Below are 10246 nucleotides of genomic sequence, written 5' to 3'. Positions count from 1 at the left end.
TTTCTTTGTTTCTTTATTCAACTTTTGAACAGTGGTATTTAGTAAGTACATATTCAGTAAATGCAAAGTATTTACATGGCCCCCTAAATTAAAACATTATGGGTTATTCAGAACAGAACTATGCTTGGAAAAATATTGTCCCATCAGTTGATCCAACTCCTCCACAGTAGCAGGTGGAACTTTTCTTTTTTGAGGATGGCTTCTTTTACCTGTCACAACGAATGGTCTGTTTATGTTTTGATCAAGAACCTTTTTTTTGGGCAGCTGAAGAGGAGAAGTCTATCTTATGGCCAACCTCTGGCTGTATCTTGGTCATATTACCCAGCAAAACCCAGTATGCAGGTTCATCTGTAACAGTCCTTGTGCCACAGATCCTCACTGTTGCTTCTACATTAAACAGAAGAGCAGTGACATGGCTGCAAGTCTCCACGACTCTAGCCATACAGCTGCAGTGGGCGGCTTCAACCTTCCCTGTGATGCTCACAATGACCTGTGGCTGCAATGCTGCAATTCAGTCTTTAAGAGTGCAGGACCTAAAACACACACAGACAAAGTTCATTTAAAGACAAGAACTTTAATAAGCCAAGGCCGACACAAATGTGTTTTATTTACTTTCAAATCCATTTATCATAAATGTAACAAATAAAGTGGTTTTATGTATCCATCTATAGAACGCTGCATGTTATATTCTAAATCTGCATGTTTCTTTTTAGAAACCTAATAGCAAAAAATGAACCTAAAGTATGTAATGCAAGGATGTAATCACTTTCAAGAGGGAGAAAACATAAAGTTCGACTTTAAGTGACAACTATGGACACCTAATATGACAAGCAGATTCTGCAGGTCATTAATCAATGTATAAAACTAAAACAGAATGTATTTTTAGTGACACAGGACACAAACAAGGAAGCAAGATGTGTAATTAGGATTATTTATAATAAATATGAATTAATTAGGGCAATTTCTTTAACCATAAAGAATAACTAAATCCTTCAGGACAATGTCACATCAATGCACTGAACTCACTATGTTATCCCTCTAACAGAGCCTCTACATGTTCTCACTGTAATTTCCCCCTCACGAATGAATTTTTGCTAGCACTAATTTGAATGTTGGGGGGAATCAAACGCATTTTACTCGCAGTACTCAAGCTGACTTACCTTTGCTTGAATGACGGCGTACTCACAACGTGGAGGCTTAAAAATAGCCAAATCTTGTACCCAGTCCTTGGTGAATTGGATGTGCGCCTCCAGAGATTTATAATTGCGAAATTGGTGCGCCGTGTATGCTCTGACTCCACAGACAAGGTATGAGAGTAGATCATGCTAAGTCAATAGCGGTTTGGTCTTCAGGGTTTCTACTCCACGGCTATATTTCATACGGGTCCACATTTCAACAATCAAGTACCGTCTCTTTGCATCTGGACAGAATCTGTCTCTATACCGTCATTTTCTTTTGAGCTACGTTTCAGAATGGTTCGTAGCAATCTTGTTTTGATTCGTGACCTGCCAAGATGGTGCTGCGCTCCCACAATGCATTGCGACATTACGTCAACTCCAAAGCCCTTTGCGTGCAGGAGTGTATGCGCATGCGCATTGCCACGGTGGTTTAAAAAATAAAGATACAATGAAAAGTAATTAATAAAAATTAAATATTTAAACATTCCCACAAATGTGCAATGAACGTGCAAAAACTCTCTTTAGTAGTTGTTACTGTTTCTTTCTTTCTTCTTTTTTTTTTTTTTTTGAAAAATAACGACGTCTCTGAGGCGCGAAATCTGACAGCGAGAGGAACGGCCGGATACAGGAGACGGGAAGAAACAAGCCGATTATGTTCGCGTTAATTAAGTGGTTGGAAGATGTAAAATTCTCAATTCTGCCAACTGAACATATACGAGATTTTAATGAGGATGAATAATTAGCCGGCATGGAGGAAACGGACCTTTATTTCGTGGAGTGGCGACAAGAAGCCTCCATCATCAAGCTAGCAGGTGCCTTTTCCCATATAATATTACTTTATTCTCGTGTATTTGGAACGGAAGCGTAGAGCTGCCACCCAGGCAAAAGAGAAATATAAGTATATCACGTTATAACGTGAAAAGTTTATCGTTCTAACAATATACTATCATGTTTGAACAACATGTTTGAACAACATTGTACGAAAAATGTACATAATTATCACGTCCGTACAATATTGTGCGAACGTGACAATTATGTATATTATAATAATGTGATATTATATTATACAAACATGAAAAGCATAATGTTAGAACAATAAACATTTCACGTCATAACGTGATACAGCTCTATTTTTCTTTTGCCTGGGTGGCAGCTCCACGCTTCCATAATTTGGTAATCAAAATATGTAACTTAATTAATTATATTGTGACGTACTTTTGCCTTTTCTTATTATTCTGCCTTCTCAATAACTATCAAAGCCTATTCACATTTAATTTGGCTTTCACAGAAATCCTACCTCTCCTTCTGGCTACAGAGTACTTACCAAGGTTAGAAACAAAGAACAGTTATGCTTTATTAATGTTCGCTAATTACAATGTTCCACATTTCCTTGCTTTTTAAGTCATTTTTAGGCTTTTTAGAGTTTTTGTTTTTTATTTTTTTAGCAGTAATGTTTCTGCCTATTTATTTCAGCCCATGAAATCAAATGCAGATCTTCCTAATGTGAGATTTACATAAATGTAAGTAATTTTGTTCGTCATTGTCATTAATGTTGTTGCTGTTGTTGTTTTTGTGCCGTTTGCAATCATATAAACCTAGCAAGCATCAGTCAGCACAGTGACTAACCTAAACAGATTCTTGCTTTATTCACATATATTATATGTAATTATATATACCTGCACATTGTACCTAGGGTTGCAGCCACTTGGCCCCACCCCATTGTTGTGACAGCCCTGATTGTACTTATACACTGCATCTGAACAGGGAACAGTCTGCCACATTAATGTATTTTTAAGTTACTTGTTTGTAATACATGAATTTGTTTTTTACAGATGTCAAAGTCTCAACCTCATGCTGCCCTCCCCCATCCTCCTAAAGTAAGTATTTGTTGTTGTAGTTTTTTATGCGGTGTCTGTGTCACATGCTAATCATAATTATTGAAATAACTGTTTTCTAACAGATTTTCCAAAACACTAGTTATGTTTGTTGTCATTCAGACCAATACTACTGCTTAGACATTGTTTAGTGGTCATGCATGTTTGACAAGCTCGTTATGATACAAAAACAGTAGGCCTATCACAATAATCGATATATCGACTTAACACACAATACATGTACATGACCTCAATAATTGTTGATGATGTAATTTATCCGCCATTATATTTACAAAAATAAAATATAATGATAACAAAACAATAACATTAAATAACATTGTTTTCTATTTGTTAGAAAATTTACTATTTATTCAAGTTTTTAAGGTATCTAATATTTTGATTTCTAATTTCAATGATCTAAATACTTTAAGAATTAGATGTTGGTTTGTCAATTGAAAGTGTGTAGATCTTGCATTATTATGGTGTTATATTATGATTATACATTCAAAGACATAAAATGGTCTTAAAATGACAATGACATAACTTGTCACAATTGTTTATGGGGCAATATACCGACCAACAAAAAGTCGCTATCGTAACAGGCCTTCAAAACAGACGGTTTTATGATTGATAAATTCAAAAAATAAATACATTTAATTTCTCTGAGATTCTCTAATATTCAGTTACAGTTCACAACACAGTTACCCGTACATGCAGTATTATACTGTAAATATAAATCTCTGCATTTAGCATCCCACTAGAAGCGTCACAGTTACTGCCTCTTTTTTTTTTTTTTTTTTTTACAAATACCTGTACTATCACTAACACATTTACTGCTTTACTTTTAGCCTGTGGATACAAATGCAGATTTCCTCAATGTAAGTTGTGCATTTTAATTACATCATGTTATTTTTATTATTTATTTATTTATTTATTTTATTTTACATTCAAATATTTCAAGCTTCTTGGTTAAAGAAGCTTGATTGCTAGTAGGTAAAGAATAGTTCACCTATAATTCATATTCCCAATTAATTTCTCACCTCTGATTGAATGCCTTTGTTTGTTTTCCTTTTGACTATAACAAAACATTTTTGCTGGATATATATGGTGAATTTATATGCATAGATACAGTCGTAGTGCTTGACACATGCAAACAGCAGTAGATGTACTAAAAAGGAAATAATTACAATCATGATGTTGATTGCTGATGTCAGTATATATATTTTAGAGGAATGTTTTGTTTTTCACCCAAAATGAACTATATTGCTTCAGAAGAGATTTATTACCCTACCGGACTCTTATATATTGTTCTGTTTTTTGTTTGTTTTTGTTATTTTCAGGTTCAATGGTGCGTGTTCTTCTAATGGCCGCCTTCCCACTGGAGGTTTTGATCCACAGCAATTTAAAAGGTAATCAGCTTTGAAAGTCAGTTCAAATGGTTAGCTAATAGTACTTTAAAAAGCCTACAACTCTGTCACCAGTTTCTTTACCAAAAATTACCCATAAAAGTATCGCTCAATAGCATATATTGTAGTTCAAATGTTTAGTTGTACAAATATCAAATTTTTGGAAATCTAAAACTAGTCAAACACTCAAATGTTCATGCTTTTTATAGGAGGACAGAGCAAAACGGACATCGGCGCAGAGTGAAGAACTGCCCTTGATAAGGACACTATGACAGCCATATATAGTAAGTGAAGACTTTCTGTGTATCTAAAATTGCATACAGCACAAGTAACTTACTTTGCAACCATTAAAATAGGTTGTAAAGTAAGTTACCAATACAAATAGGTGATGATGCATTGTAGTGGTTGGTCTCAGACAAAGAAGGTCAACAGATTTATGAATGCTGGAAGGTAAGGAGAGACGACCAAAAGGGGTGTTAGCATTACTGTAATGTGAACTGGATAGACTTCCCATCTAGGAAGAAAAAGAGGTAAAATTATGCGTAAAATATATCTGTATTAATATCTGTATCTATATAAACAGAAATATCTGTTTGCTAAATGAAGCCAGCTAACATAAATCACATTTTTATTTTAACTCTGATAAAAGTAATAGAACTGTGACTTTTGTTTGTTACAGTGGCGGTAAGGAAGGGGTTTCCCAGCGTGTCCAGAAGGGCTTTGAGGATTGCCGTGAAAGCTGGGGGAACTGAGACTGCTGGAAAAGGAAAAGAAATTACATTTTAAGTATGCTGATTTATGTTCATACAATCACACACACATATACACATACACACACATATGTGTGTGTGTGTGTGTATATATATATATATATATATATATATATACACACACACACACACACATATATGTATATGTGTGTGTGTTTCTTTTAGAATGTTTAAGTATGTAATGAGAATAAACTTATAAAATGAATATTCCTTGCTTGATTGATATGCTATATGTATGTTTTAAACATCAAATAAAGATTTCTTTCAGATGTTACATGTGACTGTGTTTTCTTAGAAATATATGAAGGGTTAAATTTATATTTTTTTGAATGATTTTAAATAAATTTAAATTGTATTTTGAAATATATTTTATTAATATATTTCAAAATATACAAAAAATGGCCAAAAAATATATGTGCTAAAAAACATTTCAAAATACATAAACATATTTCAAAATGTATTTTAAAATACATTTTGAAATACATTTCAAAATATACAAAAAATGGCCAAAAAATATATGTGCTAAAATACATTTTAAATATATAAATATATTTTAAAATGTATTTTAGCACATATATTTTTTGGCCATTTTTTGTATATTTTGAAATATATTTCAAAATGTATTTTAAAATATATTTTTTTACCGTATGGGAAAATAAACGAAATTAGAATGTACAGAACAGTTTGAATGAAAACTACGGAATTACAATGTATAGAACAGAGTTTGAATGAAAGCAAGATTGCCTCAGTTGTATCGTGAGTGTAATTTCAAATAAAATAAAATAAAACTCAGAAGCGTCTATTTTATCCCACAACTTAGACATTCACATTATTCACACTCTCATTACACATATATATAGGATCTTGGGGGTGGGCACAATCACGGAGTCCAAATTACCATCAGGGTGTACACCTCACCCCTGGCGTCGTTGCCCACCTCTCAATTTTAAATACACTTAGACATTGAGGGCTATCAGGAGGGACTATGCGCTTACCTGCTGCTCCTTGGCAGGTAGCTCCATGCCCTCCTGGGTTTTAATTGCACCTTAGAACACACATGCATCAACACTACAATGAGCGGGTGGAGGGAGGTTTGGAGTCTTCTCCCACCCCCATTCTCTGCGGCCTGCTGGAGCGGGAGGGCTAGGTGGAGTTGGCCGTCCGACTGCGGTCTGGAGTGTGGGGCCTCCCTGCTGCTACGGAGTCGGGGTGGTCTGCCTCTCCCCACCGCAGGGAAAAGGGTAACACCACCTGGGTCTGGGTGCAGTTCCCCCCTCCAGGGGCAAGGGTACCTAGACCCGGTTTGTAGAGTACGCTTGGGGAGTGTGATCGTGTGTACAGCGTCTCTTTATGTCTGTCTCCACGTTGGTTGAGTGTGGAGTGAGTGCATATGAGAGCATGAGGGGGGGAATGGATGTTTGTGTCTGTGTGTGCCTGTATGTCTGTGTCTATATGTCAGGCTGGGTATCAGACGCCACCTCTCTGGGGACACCTCAGGCCCTCCAAGGTTTGGAGGCCTATCTCCACCTACCACCACTTCCCCTGCCGGTGGCGGACTCCCTCAGGTGTCGGTGCGTTGGTGGTTCTTTGTGTCTGGGGGTGGGCGTCCAGGTACACACCGGCTCACTCCTTGGCGGCCGCTTATCGGGGCCTGGAGCCTGGGGCTCGCTCGGGCCCCTTCGGGGGTGGGGTGCCCCCGGCCTCTCGGCCTGGGGCTCGGTCACTCAGGCACAGCTGGCGGCCGGCGGAGCTCACGGGCGCGTCACTGCAACTCCCCCTGGCTTCTGCTCCGCGGCTGCTGAGTGAACCCTCATCTGGGACTCTTCTCAGCTCTTACTGGAACAGTGGCGCGGCTGCCCCTCTGTTGGTCTTCCATGGTCTCTTGTGTTCTGGGGGCCTCTGGATGTCTGGAGTTTTGATCTCCACCATACCTGCTTCACACCCTGGAGGACGGGGCTGTGGCCCCCCCACACTCCCTAGCAGATCGTTACATGGAGAAACCTTTGGAATACAAGCGCACTGATCCACACAGGCATGCACACAGGTGTTCACTGCTCGTAGACCCAAATTACACCTTTCTTGGCTGCTACTTCGAAGCACATCTGTCCTGCATGCTGCACAACAACATTGAATATTTAGTATTTACTGCTGTTTACACTTAGCTAGATTAATGCGATGGTGTTGTGTTTAGTATGTTGCTTTGTTTTGTTTTTTTTGTCTTTTTTTGCTTGTTTTCTATTCTTCTCTCAACAGGTGATCCAGGAGATTTTTTTTTCTCCCCCCCTTTCTCACTGTCCCTCTCCCCTTCTGTTTTTCCTTTCCTTCCTCTTTCTTTCTCCCTTTCCTATCCCTCACTCATGTCTGTCCCGTCTGTAACATCTGAAAATAAAATATAATAAATAATAAAAACAAAGATCGACCAAATGGACCAATACGGCAATGCCACGATGATCCATTTGGCAAAGTAAATCCATTGGGTATCCTTGTTGGTCTTCAGACAACAATTCTGATGGCTAAAGAACCAAATGGGACAGGCGAGAAAAAAAAGAAAAAAAAAAAGAAGCGTCTATTCTTCTTCTTCTTCTTCTTCTTCTTCTTATTATTATTATTATTATTATTATTATTATTATTATTATTATTATTATTATTATCATTATTATCATTATTGTGATTATGCTTCATTTTTATGTACTGGGGTATCAATGACCCCCACGCTGCCGCAGCAGCTTCTGTGCGTGACCCCCAAGTGCTAAGTTTTCTTTCCCGATCCCCTGACAAACCCATTAGAATCGCTCTGGGGACCCCAAATGATCGTTCTTTTTTTTTCAATTCAATTCAATTTTATTTATATAGCACCAAATCACAACAAAAGTCGCCTCAAGGCGCTTCATAGATACAGAGAAAAACTCAACAATCATATGACCCCCTATGAGCAAGCACTTTGGCGACAGTGGGAAGGAAAAACTCCCTTTTAACAGGAAGAAACCTCTGGCAGAACCACGCTCAGGGAGGGGCGGCCATCTGCTGCGACCGGTTGGGGTGAGACCAATCATTTTCATTCACCTGTCTCTACTGAGGGTGGGGTATTTTGGGAGTACCAAAGGGGAGCACAAGGGTTAAAGGGGAAGTTGGAATGTTACATTTCAGACACTTCGATAAGTCCTCACATATCTCGCGCCAAAACTTCTGAACCGGTGGACAGAACCAAAGAGCGTGGAAATAATTGTCCGGTGAGTTGGTTTGGCAGTGTGAGCAGTTGTTGGTAGACGTATAACCCATCTTGAACATTTGATGACCTGTATAGTGCACTCTATGTAGTATTTTGTATTGAATTAATTGAAGACTGGGATTTCTAATTAAATGAAAGGTTTTTAAGCATATCTGAGAACAGACGTTTTGGTCTAAGTTAACTGATAAATCCGCTTCCCATTTTGCAATAGGAAGTGATATTGATTCACCTGTTTTAGAAAACATTCTGTATAAGAGCAAGTAATTGTACCACACTTTATGTTTTTTTGTAGGTCAACATGACCGGGTTTAAATTTATTTTTTACTATGGATTTAATTTGTTGAAATTCTAAAAAATCTTTTCTTGTTGATCCCATATTGTGTAATTAGTCTGTCAAATGAAATAAATTCTGTTCCTTCTAGTATATGTTCTAAATATTTTATTCCTTTACCACTCCAATCTGGAATCATATTATTGTTTTGTGATATGTCAGGGTTGTTCCAGATAGGTGTACATTTGCATGGGATTAATGAAGACTGCGTCAATTTTAGAAACTCCCACCATGCTGTCAGAGAAAAGCTGATGCTGACGCTTTCAAAGCATTCATGTCATTGGATGTTTGAGAAACAGCATTTTCATTGCTTTCAAACAGAAAATAACCACTCATGAATTAGCATGAATAGAAAAAACAAATTTTAGCAAAAGACTAGTATGTTATTATTTTTTATCCAACACATGGGCTCAACTCACCAAAATGACAGAAAATTCCGCACGGACTGTCACGGCCCAGCGGCACGAGGGAACAGAGATGGACACAGGTGCAGAAACCAACCCGGAAGCGAGACGATAAGGGAACAAAGGATTTATTTCCGCCCACAGGCAAACACAAGCAAAAAAACAAAACGACGCCACCACACTAGTGGCGCGTAGGATAATCTAAGATAACAGAGGGTGACCTAGACACCTCTAGGAGACGGCTGAACAGCAGAGGCAGCGGGGAGGTGGAAACAGGACTAGGTAGGGGCCGGGGCACTGGAATAAGAGGAGATCACGGTCAGTGGGATCCAGCAGACAATCAACGATCGTCCACAGTTGAATTGAGTTCCCTTACTTGGTTTCAGGTGGAGGGGACAGGTGGGGCGGAAGGCCCGGAAGCGGTCGAGACGTGGGGAGGCAGGCAAGTGAGTGGTGGGCCGGCAGGCCACGTCGTATCAGCAGCAAGCGGCCCAGGTCCAGGAAGGCGGGAGTGAGGGAGACAAGACCTCCACTCCAGGTGCTACCTCTGAGAACAAGAAGAACAAGTAAGTCATCACACGGATTCTGGACAGAGTTATGATGCTCCACTTGACTAACATGGGGATAGCAGATACTCAGGCGATGAATGGTTGAGAGCGCAGGTCTAATATACTGCCGGAATAATTGCTCACAGGTGGTCAGCCAGAGAGGAGCAACCGAACTCCGCCTAAAGGAGGAGGGGCCGCTGTTGGAGACCTGCAGGTACCCACCCAGACCATGACACGGACCATCCGAAGCCTGTCTTGTGTCACTACTCGATCCGTACCAGAAACCCGATCGGTACCACGCGTGTGTGAAAGGTGTCTACTTCTGGCTGAAGCATTTTACGATAGTTACGGGTCAGAGTATCGGTTAAGATGTTAAGAATAATAAGTATCACTTAAAATGTTTGCAATAATGAAACATTTCAATATAATGTAGACAAAAACTAAAAATAAAATGATAGTTACGGATCAGGACTCCCAGATGTCATGGTCTGTGGGGTTACCTGGAG

The 10246-nt window shown here is 38.9% G+C and overlaps 1 long non-coding RNA gene across 1 annotated transcript; it reads right to left on the bottom strand.

The window, feature by feature from the left end:
- On the bottom strand, positions 1–1531 carry LOC145429619 (uncharacterized). The gene is made up of 2 exons (XR_013909879.1): positions 1161–1531; positions 1–533 (listed from the first exon to the last, which is right to left on the bottom strand). It is a non-coding gene; the product is annotated as an uncharacterized LOC145429619 (long non-coding RNA).
- Between the last annotated feature and the right edge of the window lie 8715 nt (positions 1532–10246).

Source organism: Astatotilapia calliptera, chromosome 6, assembly GCF_964374335.1.
Source record: "Astatotilapia calliptera chromosome 6, fAstCal68.1, whole genome shotgun sequence".
Taxonomy (NCBI): domain Eukaryota; kingdom Metazoa; phylum Chordata; class Actinopteri; order Cichliformes; family Cichlidae; genus Astatotilapia; species Astatotilapia calliptera.
This window is presented reverse-complemented; position numbering and strand designations above follow the sequence as displayed.